Below are 19,109 nucleotides of genomic sequence, written 5' to 3'. Positions count from 1 at the left end.
ATTACTACCGACTGTACACGAGATTTCTCCACATCCTTGCCAATACTTGTTACTTTCTGGATATATAAGAGTTGGCATCTCATTTTTTTTAAAAAAAGATTTTATTGGGGGAGGGGAACAGGACTTTATTGGGAAATAGTGTGTACTTCCAGGACTTTTTTCCAAGTCAAGTTGTTGTCCTTTCAATCATAGTTGTGGAGGGCGCCGTTCAGCTTCAAGTTGTCCTTTTTCAGTCTTAGTTGTGGAGGGCACAGCTCAGCTCTAGGTCCAGTTACCGTTGCTAGTTGCAGGGGGCGCAGCCCACCATCCCTTGCAGGAGTCCAACCGGCAACCTTGTGGTTGAGAGGATGCACTCCAACCAACTGAGCCATCCAGGAGCTCAGTGGCAGCTCAGCTCAAGGTGCTGTGTTCAATCTTAGTTTGCAGGGGGCGCTGCCCACCATCCCTTGTGGAACTCGAGGAATTGAACTGGCAACCTTGTGGTTGAGAGCCCACTGGCCCATGTGGGAATCGAACCGGCAGCCTTTGAAGTTAGGAACATGGCGCTCTAACTGCCTGAGCCCCTGGTCCGGCCCCTCTCATTGTGTTTTTGATTTACATTTCCCTAATGATTAATGATCTCAGCATCTTTTCATGTGTTTATTGGCCATTGGTATATTTTCTTTGGAAAAATGTCTTTTTAATCTTTTGGCCATTTTTGAATGGAGTTGTGTATTTTGTTGTTGTTGAGTTTTAGGAATTCTCTATATATTATGATATGAATCCCTTATCAGATATATGCTTTCCAAACATTTTCTCCCATTCTGTGGATTACTTTTTTATTCTGTTAAAATTGTTTTTGATACACAAATTTTTTAAAAATTTCATGAAGTTCAATTAATTTTTTGTTGTTGTTGTTGCTTGTTCCTTTGGTATCATAGCCAAGAAATCATATCCAACATCATAAAAGTTTTTGCTCTGTTTTCTTCTAAGAGTTTTGTAGTTTCGGATCTGACATTTAGGTCTTTGATCCATTTTGAGTTTGCTTTTGTTTATGGAGTTAGATAAGGGTCCCACTTCATTTTTTTGCATGTGGAAATCCATTTTGCCTTGCACCATTTGTTGAAAGGCTGTCCATTCCCCCCATTTAATGGTTTTGGCACTCTTGTCAAAAATCATTTGACCATATATCGAAGGGTTTATTTCTGGACTTCTTATTCTATTCCATTAGTCCACATGTCTGTCTATATGCCAATACCATGCTGTTTTGGTTAATGTAGCTTTGTAGTAAGTTTTGAAATCAGGAAGCTTTTCCTCCTGAAAAGCTTTGTCTTTCTTTCTCAAGATTGCTTTAGCTATTTGGTGTCCCTTGAGATTCCATATGAATTTTAGGATGGGTTTTTCTATTTCTATAAAAAAATCATTGGGATTTTAATAGGGATTGCATTGAGTCTGTATATTGCTTTGGATAGTACTGACATGTCAACAGTGTTAAGTCTTCTAATCCATGAACACAAATGTGTTTTCATTCTCCTGTTTATATCTTTTTTCAGCAGTTTTGTAGTTTTCATTGTACAAGTTTTTCTCAGTATGTATTTTTCAGATTCCTCTATGTTGTTTATGTGTGTCAATAGTTTATTCTCTAGTACTGCTGAGTAGTATTCCATTGACTTGCATTGTTTGGTGACTTCCATGGGTAAATTCTCCCACCGTGGCCAATTTCAACCACCAACGTGATGTCAGCTGTCTTGCAAAATTCTTTAAAATGCAAAAGCTGTCTCTTGCAATACCATATCAGCTGGTAAGACAGGAGGTATTTTGGAATGTCCTATTCCACTTGAGTCTAAATTATTCCTGCTATTCGAGGCTTTGTTTCTGACACACTAGGGTAGACCCTAGTAACTTCTCCCTCCATCCTCAATACCCCACCCCGATCCGCAGCTGGCCCTCAATTCTAGAGTGTTGATTCAGTCTCCATGACTGTTCAGTACTTCAGAGGCTTTCTGGAGGAATGGGGCTGCCACTGCCTGACGTGCACATCTGCTATTGAACACATCCAGCCCTGAGGCACCCCTCTGCTCCTCCCATGGGCTACAGAGAAACTGTGCCCAACAGTGAGGGCTGAGGCCACCGCAACTCTTGGGCTCTCATTCTGTAGGACTCTCAGGGTCATTGAGCAAGGCCTTATGTTTTCTTGGTCAGCTCTCTTTCACATTTCCCACCTCATCTTTTCTAGCCCATCATCTGGCCTTATTTTCCATTACGTGAGGAAAATTACATATTACCTAACTCACATCAACTGAAAGGCTATGTTGGCATATCCTTTATAGACTCCCTCAAAATTTTTTTTCTTTTTGTTTCCCTTCTTCCGCCTACTCCCACCTCCCTGCACTCTGGTTCAAGCCTTTGTTTCTCAGTCTAGTTGTGTAGGACACAGCTCCCTGGCCCATGCTGGTATTATGAGCCTTGCGCTCCCCCTGGCTGAGGCAGTTGGTTGCAGGTCTTCCGCTCACAGCAGTTCATGGCAGCTCTCCCCAGCTGCCGGCTGCTCACGATGGCTGCTGGCCACTCATGGCAGCTCAGTGGCCCACAGCAGCTCACGCCGAGCTCCAGCTGCTCACTGTAGCCCAGCTCCAGCTTAGCTGTAGAGGGCGCAGCTCACTTGCCCATGTGGGAAACGAACCAGCGACCTCGGCGTTAGGAGCATGGCGCTCCAACCACCTGAGCCACCAGGTCGGCCCAAATTTTCATCTCCAAACCTACCCATCTACCGATTTCTAGATGGGCCACTATCACTCCCTACCCTTGTGATTTGAGAAGGTGCCTCTCCTTCTATTTGAGACTGACACTCCACCATCCCTTTGGATTCCATCTCCTCTCTTTTCTATAGGGTGCTTTTCGTATCACCTATCCTCTCTCTCTCCTGAATATCCAAAACTTCCCTTAGTTGGGTTTTTCCCTCAACATATTCATACTTTGAACTATTTCCCTTCTATGCGCGTGCACACACACACACACACACACACACACACTTCATCCATTCTGGACCCCACTCTAGCTATTATTCTATATCCCACCCTCCCTTTGCAGTACATCTTCATAAAAACATAGTCCCTGCTTGTTGCTTTCACTTCTCCAATCTCCACTTGCTTCTTAGCCCCAGAAATCTGGTCTGCCCTCGCTAAACCTGAAGTCTTCTTAGATCTTGCAGTGAACCACCAAGCCAGTGGTGTGTTGGAGCAGGTGAAGCCCACTGTGTATAATTCTTCCCAACTCTATGTTCAGAGACATCACATTGGTAGGTTGAAGTAGGCCATGGTGGGATCATTCACACCACAGATAGCAACAGACGCTACACACCTGAACTCTTCGCCCCCCCCCCCCCAGAGAGCCAGTTGTGAAACTTTTACTAGCCATTAAATCAGGTGGCCTCCACTGCAAAGCAATGACTTACCTCCCAACCATTTGTCTGACTTGTAGATTTTCCTTTCACTTGCCACTTGAAAACATCTGATCCATTTTCCTGCTTTGTGTGAATTTTTCCATTCGGGCTTCAGGTCAGGCTTGCTCCAACCCTACCATAACCTTCTTGGTCCTCATCATTAGTGAAGTAGAATTTCTGGGGCTAAGATCATTAAAATGGTCTCAACTCCTAGATATGAAATTCAAGACTACCTATTGCAACTAGGTAAAATTTACAATTTCATTTGATGGTCAGCATGGTAAGGAATGTGTTACTGATGAGACATTGATGGTTGAGACACTAAAAGCTATACATGACTAAAATTAAGTATGACTTCTGCTTAAGTATTGCAACTATTATCTATCATGACTCTTTGGGTTGACTGGGCTCAGCTGGGCAGTTGTCCTGCTCTGGATGTCACCTGGGGCTGTATCCTCTGAGCTGAAATGCTTAAGATGGCTCATTTGCTTGGCTCACAATTGGCGCTGGCTGATGGCTGGAAGCCCAGCTGGAGCTTTGAACCAGAGAGCCTTGGTTCTTCTCCCTAAGGCGTCTCCATGTGGGCTGGGATTCTTAAAAACAAACAGCTGCATCCCATGATGGAGCACTCCAAGAGCAAGCATTCAAAGAGAGAAGCAGCAGAAGCTTCCAGTCCTAAGGCCTTAGTTTGGAATTCTCAGAACAATACTTCTACTGCATTTTATTGGTCAGGTGGAGGCAGGCAGAAGTGGAGTTCAAGTGTTCCAACGTCCTGACATTGTCCTGGGAACAGATAAAACTACAAATGTATAGTATGTTCTAATAATTCAATGACATATGTTGTAATTTCATGGGTAGCAACTAAAGAAAAATACAATTATATATAACTAATGTTAATAGAAGGGAACTAGAATAATTAAAATACTCAATTCAAACTTAATGCAATAAAATTTGAAATAATAAAAGCAGGCCAAAAAATTCCATATTTGAAAATACAGTAGCATATTACTAAATAACTCAAGTGAAATCAAGCAATATTTAGAACAGAATGGTAATAAAAACCACTTCATGTCAACATTTGTGGAACACAACAGAAGTACATCATGACAACTGTTTAGTTTAAACACATATATTAGGGGGGAAAAAAGTCTGAATATTGAACTCAAGAGGCAAACCCAAAGCAACAAAAAGAAAAAAAAAAAATAAAGATAAGGCCAACTCAGGAACCAATCAAATATTAGGGGGAATAAAAAAGATTCTTTGAATCTTTGATTTCTTGAAAGCAATTAGGAAGATGGATACACTTCTGATCAAGAAAATAAGAGTTAAAGTTCAAATAAACTACAGGCCCAACATAAGTCGTATATACTTTTTTCCTTATATAGAAGAATATAATCAATAACATATGACAATAAACTTGAACATTTACAGGACATGGGATCTTGGTTTGTGTTTTTCCCCTGAGACAAGGACTGAAGTGCAAATGGTATTTCAGGGATGTGATCTTAAGTGACCGTCACTGGGCAGTGGGAAGTGAGGCAGGAAAGGAAGCGAATCCAGCGTGTTATGAAGCCAGTTTCCCCTGGAGCTTTATCCCTTCAGAGACTTGGGAGACACGCAGAACACGTCTCAAAGTGAGCCCGCCCCAGGGATGAGGGTGCTGGGGTTTTTAATCACTGACTCACCATCTGTCTTTGCTTGGCGGCTGATTCCAGGGGCCTCTTCCCTCTCGTACCTCTGGCTTGCCCCGTGCATGGTCCAAGCATGCTCCAGCAGCCAGCAAAAAGAGCCCTGAGGCCGAGAGTTGCAGGTGTGTACAGTAAGCAGCCTTTGGAGTATAAGTGAAGGCCAAGGTATGACAAAGTGAGGCACAGACAGCTTATCTTCCAGGTCACACTTGATTTCCCTTCATCTGCTTGTGCCCTGTTCACTCCATCCTGCCACTGGTTCTTCAAAGTGGTGGCTGGTCATGATTTCTAAAAAATAGACTTAAAACAGGATTACTGGGAGAAGCTACAATGCTGCTACTGCAACTGGTCCTTTGATTTGTTCTGCACTTGATATGTGGCCTCCTTCTTCTTCCACCCAATCCCTTATCTTCAGCCAGCACTTCTGTTGATCTACATTGATTGCTGGGTAGGGTGACATTCACCTCAGAAGTCTGAGCCCCTGGTTACCATGTCCTTTCTCCTTGCCCTTTCCTGGTTATCACTAGGCACAGACACCCTAAGACGTCATTCAGTGAATCCCTGGAGTCCCAGACATACTCTTTTCTGCTCCCAACATATGTCAGCCAATGTGGCTCCTGTGACCATCAGGGTCTATTATCCCCACCAACGGAGTAACTCCTTTCTCTGCCTGTTGGTCTATTGGCACAAGGAGCGCCAAATGACCAGGTGGCAGTCAGAGCTTTAGGTTACGTGAATCCTTACTATGAGCCCTGGTGTAAACATCTCCACTCCCCATCTCCCAGGAACATTCTTTTCTGGCAGACTTGCTCTGCTTGCATCAGTCAAATAATCTTCTTTTGTCCCTAACAGTGCAAGACAAGGCTTCACATTTGAAATCAGCCTAAGAATCAGCCACCCAAATGGACACTCAGGCCAATCCTATTGGAAGCAACATCCATTCCAAACAAAGAACATACATGTACAGGGAAATGAAGGCTTTCTGAGCAGCAACTGATGCCGTGTGCTTTGGTTTTTTGTTTGTTTTAATCTAAGGGATTGGACTAAGTGAGTACTATTGCCACTGGGCTCCAAATGACCATGATTCTGTGATTCTCTGTTGCTATGGTGATGAGAGTAAATGACTGCAATGCCCAGCATGTTCCGTTGCTAAGGTAATTATAGGCATCTTCACCCTCTCTCAGGGCCTGCTTTATCACACATATTAGCCATGGGATAAAATGAGCTTGGGGCTTCAGGTGCCAAGAGAGAACAGGGAAAATCAGCACCATGGAAGGTTTTGGAAGAAGTGAAATATTCCACTTGCTGGCTGACCTGGTGGCCTGATTCGTGGTGACAGCCAGCAACATGGATGACGTGTCTTCAGAAAGCTAGTTCCGGGGTAGGAGTAAGTGACTTTCATTTCACATGGGCCTGGCCATATGGCTAGAATGCTTGCCAGCAGCCACTAGCAAGCGGAGAGACCCGGAAGCATTGAGTATTCCAGGTGTCAGAACCTTTCCGACTTCTGGTGCAAGGGGGGACGGGGAATGGGGCGTGAGTAAAAGGGGCATGAGGGAAGTTTCTGAGATGATGGACAATTGTATCTCCTGATTGGGTTTTACTTATGTGGGTGTACGTATTTGTCAAAACTCACCAAATTGCACCCACGTTTTGTGCATTCACATAAAACGTCAATTTTCTCTCAGTAAAATGAATACTTCAGACTGGACAGGGAGAAGCAGCCTTGGAGAACCACAGAACAGCCCTCGAGTGTGTCTAAACGTTCCTTTCTGGGGTGTAGAGGTAGGTTAGCAGTGGCTGCAGTGTGTGTTGCCTGCTTTTGAAGGCAGGGCGTGATGTCTGGGCTCAGGTCTGGCGAGCACATTGTCCACCCCTGCCCTGGCCTCTGAGGATGATCACGTCACCGTCCTTCTCCCTCAGTCCCCAGGCAGTCTTGTCATTCTTTGTTGCCCTCCTCCCTCCCTCCTGAGTCAGGAGGGCATAGTGTGAGAGTATGAGTTAGGGAAGCAGGGTTCTGGTTCCATCTGGTCACTAACCCACTGACATCGGCTAAACTCTCAGGGCTGCCGTTTCCCCAGGTGCAAACAGGGCTAGTGAAGCTCAGGGTTCCCACAAGGGGATAAAGCACACGGGAGGTGTACTGTCCAAAGCAGAGTGGGAGCTCTGCAGGGGAGGAGACTGGAGGCAGCCGATGACCTGACAAGGGCCTCGGTGGCTTCCATTTTGGGGGCAGTCAAGAAACAAATCACGTGGGGGCATTTCAGAAAAGCTGATCGGGTCAAATTCCAGCTGTCTCCTAGATCTTAAGCGTTCTGTGCCTGTGCTCTCTGAGCCTCAGTTTACACATCTGTGAAATGAGAATAACAGGAATAAAAACTCAGAGGGAGAGAGGAGGGCAGTGGAGAAGCTAATGTAGGTGTTGAAGACCCTGGAATGTCCCACTACCTGGCTTTGCGGATTGTTGCCTTGTGGCATTATTGGACATATCCTTCTGCTGCCTCTGGTTTCCTATAATTTGGTAGGTAGATCCAGAGACTTGCTCAGACCCAGGGTGTTGTTTTGTTTTGTGTTGTGTTGTTCAAGATCTCTCATAGGTGATGTTGTGTATAACCCCATAGATGAACAGAATGTTTGGTTTTCTTATTTTTTTAAAAGATGTCAGCAATCATTGGTGATCACTGCTCAAGGACTCAGTAGGGATTGCAAAATGATAACTATTATAATGCTATTAATTCTTAATTTATTAATTGCCCCTTTTCAGTTATTTGGTTACCCAAGGGTATATTTAGATAAGAAAGACACAATAAATGTTTTATTTATCCCCCCTATTTATACCTGTTTTCAAAATAATTAGTCTCCTACTATCTTCCAAAGGCAATTAATGAATTTTTTGTGACTGTGTTGTCAAATATTTAGATTTTTGCCAGTCTGATAGAAGTGAGAAATGGTTTCCCCTTGTATGTCTCCTATAATGAATAAGATTGAGCAACTTTTCATATATTTAAGAGAATTCGCTTTTCTTTTTCTGTGAACTGTCTGTTCAAATCTAATGCCCATGTTTATATAGGATTTTTGTCTTTTTCTACTCTAATTTTAGGAGCATTTTCTATATTACGAATAGTAACTCTTTGTCTGTGACATACATCACAAATATTTTCTCCAGTGAGTCGTTTGCCTTTTTACTCTGGTCATGGTATTTTATGCTATCTAAATGTTTTCCACTTTTATTCAGTCAAATTTAATAATCTTTGTCACTATCGTGTCTGAATTTCAAGTCATGGGAAAGTTTTCACCATTGCCAGTTATAGAGGAATTTCCCCACGTTCTCTTCTAATACTTGTATGGCTTCATTTTTCATTTTACATTTAAATCTGTGATTCGTTTGAAATTGTTGGGTATATGGTATGAGGAATGAATCTAATTTTATCTGTTTCCCTAGGCTGACCAGTTATCCCAGCGTCACATATTAAAAAGTCTTTTCTCCCTCTCACTGGCTTGAGATGCGGTCTTTACTATGTACTTACTGGTTTTGCATCTGCAATTGGTTCTGTTTCTGGATTTTCTCCCTTCTGTCTATGAATAGGCCAGTGTCTCATTTTAATGACAGAGGCTGCTCAAATATATTGGAATCTGGCATCTTTCAAGCATTATCTAGCTATTGTTACTTGTTCTTTTCCAAACTGTAATCAACTTTTTAATTTCAGAGGAAGAGAATTCATGATATGTTTCTTGAGATCATGTTAAATTTAACCTAGGGAGGATGGACATCTTAATGAAATTAAGTCTTCTTAAGAATGGGACATGTCTTTTCATTTATTCAGGTTTCCCTTTTTTGTCTTTCAAAAGTTGTTTTTTACAGTTTTTATATGCATTTTAGACATTTTAAGATCATGCTTAAGTATTTTATTCTTTATCATAAATAGGGTCATCTTCTTTCATTACATCTTTATTCTTCCATTGTATCTTTTAAATGGCTTTTGTTTATATAGATTTTTGCATGTTGATTTTATAAACTTCTTTTACAAAATTCTTGTTTTTGTAGTTTTCCCATTGATTCTTTTGTGTATTCTAGAAATATAATCATATAATCTGAAATGATATAGTTTTATCTCTTTCTTTCTTTGCTCTAATTTGCTTTCTTCTGTTTCATTGCAGTGGAATAACTCCAACACAGTGTTGAAGAGTGATAGAAAAAGTGGCCTTACTTTAATGGGAAAGCTTCTAGTATTTTCTCATTAAGTAGGATCCTGACTTTTGGGATGAAATATATATATATATATATATATATATATATATATATATATATATATATATATATATACACACACACATACACACACATACACACACATACACATATATATTATCATGTTAAAGAAGTATCCATTAATTCTTATTTTATACAGCAGTTTTAAAAGTCACGAGTGGGTGTTTACTTGTATTATGTTTCTTGTGCTTCTGTGAAAATGGTCATACAATTTTTCTCCTTAGTCCCATTAATGTGATATATTAATGACTTTCCCAGCATTGAACCATACTTACAATGCCGATGGCAACTCCACTTGATTACAATGTTTTACTTTAAAAATAGGATTCTACTTGTTAATATTTTATTTCAGATTTTTAATATTTCATAAGCAAAGTTGGTCCGCAGGTTTCCTTTTGCTGTGTAATCTTTCTCATGATATTCTATAAACATTATATTTAAATTCCCAATTCTGTCTCAGAACTTGCACTATTCTCACCATAACTGATGCTACCAGGATTACTGCAATAGCCTTCTAACTCAGCGGTCAGTCAGTACACCACAGCCTGCAGGCCAAGTATCTGTTCATATCATTTGCACATTTTGATATGGGTTGTTTATCTTTCGCTTATTGCAATGTAGGCAGCAGTCATATATTCTGACACTAATCACTTGATTAGTTCTGTTTTTCAGTCTTTTTTTTTTTCTCTTTGCCTTTCAGTTTTGGAGGTTTCTATTAAGATAGTCTCAAGTTCAGAGGTTCTTTCCTCAGTTGTGTTCAGTCTATTAAGCTCATAAAAGGCATTCTCTGTTACAGTGTGTCGGAGTGGGTTGTGGGCCCGGGGTAAGGTGTCCGCGATTCTGGGAGCTGGAAGCTGCGTGGAGCTGAAGGCAGAGTACATATACCAGCTTCACTACTGGACGCAGCCGGCCTCGTCAGAGTACAACCGGCAGCCCCCCTCATACCATGGCCGGGCGCTTTTTATACTATGCTGAGACAAAAGTGGCTCACAGCCAAGGTGCTTACATAAGAGTATATACAAACAGCAACATCTTCAGAACGGACAGCACCTGCGCAACATTCCATCTCATGTGACCAGCGGGTCGCCTGGTCAGGGCCACCAGATGGCCAAGGAGGAAGCCTGACCAATTCTATTTTCCATACACAGTGTTTTTGATCTCTAGTATTTCTTTTTGATTCTTTCTTAGAATTTTCCATCTCTCTCCTTACACTGTTCATCTGTTCTTGCATGTTGTCTGCTTTTCCCATTAAAGCCCTCAGCATATCAATCATAGTTTTAACAATTCCTGGCCTACTAATTCCAATATTCCTGCCATATCTGATTCTCATTTTGATGCTTGTTCAGTCTCATCAATGTTTGTTTTTTGCCTTTTAGTACGCCTTGTAATTTTTTGTTGAAAGGTGGATACAGTAAATCCTCACTAATTGTAGTCCATAGGTTCTTCGACTTTAAGCAAAATGACTATGATGAAACCAGTTTTAGGCTAATTTATATAAATGAGAGTTAAGTTCCTGCAGCATCTCATCAACATTACACCTAAACGACCTTGAATGAAACAATGTCATTCGAGGACCTGTTTGTACTGGGTAGAAAAACACTGCTGTAAATGAACCTGTAGTAACGTACTGGGAAGATGTGGGGTAAGGGGAAGCATTTGTAGCCCAATGATTAGGTCTCAGGCTTTTAATGAGCCTGTGCCCCTGGACTGTGAGCCTCACAAGTGCTTCTCAGCCCTGCCCCCAGTGGGACAGTATAGTTAGAGTAGGCTGGAGCTGGGTATTTCCCTTCCTCCCTGTGGAAGGCTGGAGCCAGCTGGAGTTGGATGTTTCCCTTCCCCATGTCAGTTAGGCTCCCATAAAAGCCCAGCAGATTAGGCTCTGGTTAACCAGTTTCTCCTGAGGGCAGACCTTGTTAAGAAAAACAGAATGCTTTGGTGTATTTCACAATGGTTACTTTCCCGTCCCTCTGCAGGAAGCATGAGGGATTTTTGTCTCCTGGTTGAGCTCCAGGAGGTAAAACTCACAAAAGTGTGGGGGCCTCCCTGCACATTTTGACTCTCACACTTGTCCACACTGGGCTTCCAGAAATTCATCAATTACAGTCCATGGTTTCTTACCCCAAATTAGTCCACATGGATGTTTCTGCTCTGGTAAGTTGTGATTCTCTGAATCTGCCTGTTTGTCTCCAATTTGGGGGGCAGCGGCTTGCCCTGTGACCTCACTTCTCTGATGGTTCTAAGAAGAGTTGTTGATTTTTCAGTACATTCAACTTTTAATTCGTTGTGTGGATAGAGTGGCAACTTCTAAGCTCCTTACATCTGCTGTGTATTTTTTGGTATACAGCTGACTAGTTGGGATTTTGGATAAGTGAGAACACAGTAACCTTGGGGAGAATGAATCCACATCTGGAGATGCCAAAGGAAACACTACTGTTAACAGAAGACAGTACAGGCTGTAGAAGATGGAAGGCAGATTCCTCTTAGGTACCCGAGAGCCACATAGGTGGGGCTATGCAGAATTTTTAAAAGTGAGGGGTAAGATATTTAGTTATTTAAATTTTTCTAGAAAGTGATTTCGTTTGGGGACATTGATTCCTCAGTTGAAGCTTGATGATACCAGGGGTTCATATTACTGAACTCTGGGACTTTTTATAGTGCTGGCATCACGATATTTTTACTGTGCTGTCACTGGCTGCTTGTTAAATTGTTACTGTCTCCAGGAAGTATAGGGCTACCTTACCATCTGGGTGAGTTTCCACCTTTGGAAAGAGATTTGAGGGAACTTGCAATCTGAAGCTGCTCTCCAGGGCAGCATTTCTCACAAGAATGAGTGACATGCCTGTTTGATAGTTGCTTTAGGGATTCCAGGTCCAGCTCTCCAAATGGAGGTGCTGCAGGAACCCATCAGTTCCCACTGAACATGGCCCAGGCTTTGGCTATATGAGAAGGAAAGCACATTCTACTTTGCAAGCCACATACTCTGGATTCATATTGCTTGTTACCTAAATGTCTGATGAGGCTGATGAGGCAGTAACTGATGAGGCTGTAACTCCTTGTCCAATTCTCATAAACTACTCAATTGGATGAAACCAGTGGTTCTCAACTTGGGGCAATTTTGCCTCTCCCATCTGCCCCGGGGATTATTTGGCAAAGTCTGGAGAAATTTTTGGTAGTCACAACTGTGGAGGGTTCTACTAGCATCTGGATGCTGCTCAACATCCCACAATGCACAGCACAGCACCCCTACAATTATCTGGCCCAAAATGTCAATGGTGCTGAGTTGAGAAACCCTGCTCAACAGACTATATACCTAAAGGTGGAATTGCTGGGGCATAGGGTATTTGCATGTTCAGCTTTACTAGAGAATAAAAAAATGTTGCTCCACGTAGTTGTATTAATTTCCATTCCCACCAGAAGTGAATGTTGCAGTGGTTTTTACAGCCTTGCTCCTCCTTGATGTTGCCAGTGCCAACTGGGTGGCTTGTAATTTGCATTTCCTTGATCATTACTAAAGTTGAGCACGTTTTTGTATCCTTAATTGTCCATTTGGATTTTCTTTTCTGGAAAATGCTTGTTAAGTTTTTTGATCATTTTTTTTTCTATTGCATCATCTACTTTTTTCTTATTGATTTGTAGGAAATCTTAATTCTACAGATGAGTCTTTGTAAATTGTATCTTTTATGTATCTTTTCCTACTCTTGCTAGTTCATCCATTCTCTTTATGGTGTCATCCTCTTGTTACAATTTTACCAATCTGTTCCTTTATTGTTAATAATTTTTGTGCTTTTTTTCTTAGGAAATCCTCTTCTCCATTCTAAAATCATAAAAGTATTCTCTGTCTTCTAAGTGATACAATTTTGCCTTGCACAGTTATGTGTTTTGGATTTTTGACCCTCTCTATTTTCTGTTGTATCAATTTATACTCCAATCTTTGTATCATTTTCCTTCTAATTTCTTTGGGTTTAATTTGCTGTTCTTTTTCTAAAATTCTCACTATGGAAGCATGAAATATTAAACAGTAAAAAAAAAATAAAGGCAACTTCTATGCAATAGAAAAAGAAGAAATTCTGCAAGTCAGAAGAAAATGGAATGACATTTTTTTAAGTGATGAAATAAAATAAAATAAAATAAAAACCCTGCAGACCTGTAATTCTATTCCCAGTGAAAATATCTTTCAAAAATGAAGATGAACTTTTGTTTCTATTGAAGATAGAATAACAGGAACCAGATTTACCCTTCCTACCAAAATAAACCAAAAAAAAAAACACCAGACAAAATATATGAAACAATTATTTGCAAGACATTGAACATCAGAAAATGAACAGTGATTTGTGAGCACTGGGAAATAAATGAAGGAATCCCATGATTGTCCCAGCTTGCAGCCTTTGGAGAATTTTCAGGCTTAGGCACAAAGAGGGTAACCCAGGTGAAGTCCAATGGACTCCCTGAGTTGAGGAGCTGGACCTGAGAGTCCAGGGAGACCAAAGTAGTTAGAGTTCTCAGGACAGAGTGCCAGAGAGGGCTATATATGATGCTGTGTAGTATCACTTGAAGATAGATTACAAGTTAAAATGGACACTATGAATCTAAAGCAACCTTAAAATAAAAAAAAATAAAAACAGAGATATAGCTAATAGTACAAGAAAGGAGATAAAATAGAATTGTTATAGACTGAATGTTTGTGTCCCCCCAAAAATTCGTACGTTGAAACCTAACCCCCAATGGGATGGAATTAGGAGGTGGGGCCTTTGGGAGGTGGTGAGAAGGAAGAGCCCTCATGAATGGGATTAGTATCTTATAAAAGAGACCCCAGAGAGCTCCCTCCCCACGTCTACCACGTTAGGACACAGTGGAAAGACCTGCATCTAAGAACCAGGAAGCAGGCTCTTACCAGACATGAGTCTGCTGGTGTCTTGATCTTGGACTCCCCAGCCTCCAGACTGAGAGAAATTTCTCCTGTTTATAAGCCAACCAGTCTATGGTATTCTGTTGTAGCACCAGAAAAGGACAGAAAAAAAATCATAAAATACATTCAATTAATCCAAAAGAAGTCAGGAAAAGATGAAACGGAGAACAAAGAACAAATGGTACAAATAGAAAACAAACAGCAAGATGAGAGATTTATACCCAATAATATTAATAATCATATTAAATGTGAGTTATCCTTGTATGACTTTTATGTAATTACATAGAGGCAGGAGAATTATATGATAGGATAGATACTGGGGGTTTTACATTTGTTACTTTATATTATGGGGGAAGAGGACTTAGCTTTCTCTATATATTTGTATTGTTTGATTTGTTACACCACACGTGTATTATAGTCTTCAAATAAATTGAAAAACATGAAAATCTATAATCAGAGCAGTTAGATTCTCGTGTCTCCAGCTCTGTCCAGCATATCTGAGCAGAGCTGTTACTGCTTATCATTTCCACTCCCATCCCGAGAAGATTAAATTTTGTCCTCTGGTGAAATGGAGGAAATAAATAAAATTCAGTCCTATCTAGAGCCGAACTTGATGAAGTGGGGTGGTGGGGAGGTTCATGGTCGATATCACAATCTACTTCACGTGCTTGGCTGGCATTCTCTGTGACATCTTATATCCTCTCTTATCTCCTATGACAGAGACTGCTAGTTATCTCTCGGTATCTGTTCTCCACTTCTAAAAGTAATAGAATCCCCAATTTTTAGCTGTGAACATTGCTCTCCCAGAATAAAAAGTTCATTTATAGTCTTCTCTGTAAATAATAGTAGTTGTATGACTAAGACCTGTCCAATGGGATGTGAGCAGAAGTGACTCATGCCTCTTCCGGACTGTGCCCTTAAAAAAAAGGGCATTCAATGCATTTCCTTTTACTGCTGGTTGAGATGCAGATGTGGTGTTGGCCATCTTGAACTATACAGATGAGGAAAACACCCAAGGGATGGTAGAGCAGTAACTTAGAAAGAGCATAGTTTTCTAACTCCCTTGGGGCTGCCCAGGTGGGTTTATGAAAAATAATCATCTATGGTTTTTAAGGCACTGTTGTTTTGGCGTCTCTATTATCGCAGTTTTATCCACGTCCTGCATTTTTTGTTCTCCTTTTGTAATCAGAAGTGGAACATTCCCCTTCCTATTTATTTTAAAGAAGTTTCCATGTAATCTTGATGTTAGGAGATGATAACTGTGAGTTTAATTTTCTTTCTCCTCAGAGAAGAAAAGGAAAAATTGAATTAACAAACAAATCTAAAGCACTGTTTTTGGAAAAAAATGAGCAAGTGATAAATCTCTGGTTGTACTAACCAGTACAAAAGAGATTCCAATTCTTAGAAAGCTCTCTAAAAATAGATCCAGAAATATTAAATAATTTAAAGTCGTAGGCATAATTTAGTAAAAAAAAAAAAAAAAACCTTGAAAATACTGAATCAAAGAAAAATTTAAAAAGAAAAAATATATTACCAAAATTGGTCAAACAGGAAGAAATAAAACAAAAACAAAAAACAAAAGAATTATCCAATAGAAGATTCTACGCTCAGAAAGTTCACAAATGAATCTTTTGATAGGATTTTAAAGAGATAATTTCCACTGTTTATAATTCTCTAGAACAACCCAAAAGGTAGAAAGCTATGTAGCTGAATCTGCAAAGGACTCAAATTCCTGATGTCCAAATCTGATAAGGAAGTAGAAACAAAAGAAAAAGCAATCCCATGCTACAAAAGAATATTACTTTTTTGCCAAAGAAAAAGTAAGAACTGAATCTAACAGTGCATTTTAAAAGTTCTTATGGGCTGTTTCCAATCTAATGCAAAATAGATTCACTGATATGCAACTTACTATTTGAGCATATTAATAAGGAGCTAAAATGATCATTTTAATAGGATTTTTAAAATCACACGATGACATTCATTGTCCCTAACCTTTCTCTATCTCTCACCATACATGTCATAAAGAATATCTATTTTAGACCAGTAATATACTTGGTTGTTCAAACTCTACAGGCAATTCCAGGAACATTGTAAAATAGGAAGTCCAATTTGTTAACACAACTATATAACATATGATATCCCAAAGTTTAAGTTTTAATAACTTTAGCAGTATAAATGCCATAAGCACATAAAAAGCATCATTTTAAAGTTTAAATTTCTTTTACCTTCACTTTCTTTGTGAATTTTTAGTAATACAGGCTTAATGGCAAATGATGAGGGGGAAACCAAACAAAAGAATAGCTAGCCAAAATAAACAGAGTCTACAGAAATATATTGGCAATTAATTATATCTCTGAAGATTAACAAAGACCAACCAAATGAGAACAGGCAACAGCTATACATTCAGCGCTTGATACAGGAAAGGAGTCACTGTCACTTACGTTTTGGCAGAGACTCAAAGGCTAGCAGAGGAATGGGAAAGCTCTGCAGTGGAAAAGAGGCAAAGCTTCTGGTTGACTCCCATTGGAGGCTGTCGGCAGCGGGAAGCTGGGGACAAAAATCAGGGAAGCTGTCACTTATTGGTCAAATGCTGGTCTTTTGGGGCCGACTGTTACAGAAGTTATTGTTGAGCTTCCTGGATTGTTGCTAGCATAGCAATGTGGTCCCCTGGGCTGTTTATTGTAGGTAAGGGGTTGGTTTCCCCCGGCAGGTTGCAGCAATGGTATGTCAGAGTCCTGTTTCTGTATATACTGTGGCCATTGTCCTTTTGCGTATTCAGTATTTCATAGGTATGACTTCGTGATTGTCTTACTCTGTCACGAGCTGCAGACATAATGTTTAGGCAGGGTTCCCTGCGATTTGAGAACGACTTTAAGGCTTCCTCCAGAGTAAACCTACTGAGAAAGGCTGCCTCTCGTTCTTCACCTGAGAAATGAGGATAATGATGCCTATTTCGGGGATTATCATGAGGACCGAAGGATAGGCCTTTAAAAAAAAAAAAAAGTCCTGTCAGGCAGTAGACTTTCTGAGACGAGACCTACCGCCAGTCCCCAGGTTGGACTTCCAAGGCTGGGGCAGCCATGAGCCGCCCCTCAAGGTGACGCGGATCAGATCCGGGGACAGATCAGATCCGGCGGGAAGCTGCCAGGGCGACTGCTGGCCCGGCAACCAAGTGGAAAATAGTGCATTCACTAACTAGCTGCCGCGGGTCCACCAGGGCAGCCACAGGACTAGTCTCCTGGATAGTCCACCGCGCCACGCCGGCTGCCACACCAGCTTCCATCATAGCCGGAAGCGCCCCCCAGCTGACCGGAAGCGCCTCACCGCGGAGGCTCCCGGGAGTTGTGGTTCTGCCCAAGTCCATGGGTACGTATGCAGTGTTGGAAGGTCTCCGAGTGTGATCTGGGCACTTCCAGACCCCAGGCTGGTCTTGGACAGCCAGCTCTTGAGACCTGGTCAGTTTTGAGGCCTCCACAGCACCTCGGATTGACAGTTCCCTCGGCGTCAGGCTGTAGAGAGGGCGCGTGTGGCGGTTTCCTCGCTGCAGAGCCGGCGGCTGCTGGGAGGGGTGCTCCACGCCGGGGTCTGGTGGGCGGCTCCGTCTGACGTTTTCTGCAGAGGATCGGGGTTCCTGTCTGGTTTGGAGTGGGGGGCACGGGCAGATGGGGTCTCACGGCTTCGCTGTCCTTTGCAGCTCAGTCCCCAGCTTAACGATGGGGACACGTTTTGAGAAATGCGTCATTGGGTGACTTCGTAGTTGTGCAAACATCATAGCGTGCACTTCCACACACCCAGATGGTACAGCCTACTGCGCCCAGGCTCCATGCCTGTACAGCCTGTTCTGGTCCAAAACATGAGATTAAATCAAGAGAAAATGAAGCGATCAAGAAAGAGACTGAATAAACATGACATGCATGAGGCTTCCCCTGGTGTAACAGGGCATACTGCTTTACAGCAAACTTTTTCAATAAGTAGAAAGCGCATACTCCAAAATAACTATAAAAGGTATAGCATAATAAATACATAAACCCGTAACCTGGTCCTTTCTTATCATTGTCAAGTACGTCCTGTACATGATTGTATGTGCTACTTTTGTACGACTGGCAGTGCAGCAGGTTTGTTTACACCAGCGTCACCACAAACATGTCAGTAATGTGTTGCCCTATGATGTTAGGACCGTCACTGAGAGGAATTTTTAGGCCCCATTGTAATCCTACAGAAACACTGACATGTACACGGTCGGTCATTGACCAAAACGTCCTTACACAGCGCATGACTGCAGAGGAAAAGCAGCACACATTTTTCCTTGCTTGATGCTGTTTGTAGCTCTCACTGCCTAACGCTGGCTGCCCTCCATTACACAGGAGGCCACAAGATGGCTCTTGGTGGGGTGCACCACCTGTGCCACGCCCCAGCTCCTGGCTCAGTGTTCCCACTCCTCAGGGTGGCATTCCTCACCCAGCAGGCAGCCTGCTTAGTCAGTGTCCTTGCAATAAAGCTCAAGCACACTTAGCTTCCCCACCATCCACACGGCCCGCTGGAACTCTTGCATCCTGGTTCCAACAAATGCAGGCAGCGTAGGTGACTCTCACGCCTGCCCCACTCCTGGCCTGGCCACCGTGCTGGGCTTAGCCAGCCTCTAATTCTTCAACGGGGGAAGCTGGCTCCTGTTTCCGGGCTCCCCCGTGCCCTACACTGCCACAGAAGCTATCGTGCTCCCCTCTGGTGAGCTGCCGTGCACCTAAGAGTTTCTGCAGGTGGACACACATCCGGCCTGGGGGTGCGAGGTTAGTTCCCCTCTTTATACAGGCTCCCTCCACTCTC

The 19,109-nt window shown here is 41.9% G+C and overlaps 2 long non-coding RNA genes across 7 annotated transcripts in view; one reads left to right on the top strand and one right to left on the bottom strand.

Annotated features, from left to right (window-relative positions):
• Positions 1-19,109, top strand: part of LOC141567320 (uncharacterized) — a 33,119-nt gene that overhangs the window by 5,418 nt on the left and 8,592 nt on the right. The window lies entirely within an intron of this gene.
• Positions 5,241-17,850, bottom strand: LOC141567321 (uncharacterized). Of its 2 annotated transcripts, none has more exons than XR_012489921.2 (4): positions 17,327-17,850; positions 16,727-16,832; positions 14,271-14,365; positions 5,241-5,397 (listed from the first exon to the last, which is right to left on the bottom strand). It is a non-coding gene; the product is annotated as an uncharacterized LOC141567321 (long non-coding RNA). The 2 variants fall into 2 exon arrangements; XR_012489922.2 differs by having other exon boundaries at positions 5,256-5,409.

The sequence above is a fragment of the Rhinolophus sinicus genome, chromosome 5 (genome assembly GCF_057876585.1).
Source record: "Rhinolophus sinicus isolate RSI-liver-muscle chromosome 5, RSI-T2T, whole genome shotgun sequence".
NCBI lineage: Eukaryota > Metazoa > Chordata > Mammalia > Chiroptera > Rhinolophidae > Rhinolophus > Rhinolophus sinicus.
Note: the sequence above shows the minus strand (reverse complement) of the source record. Positions and strands in the feature narration are given on the sequence as shown.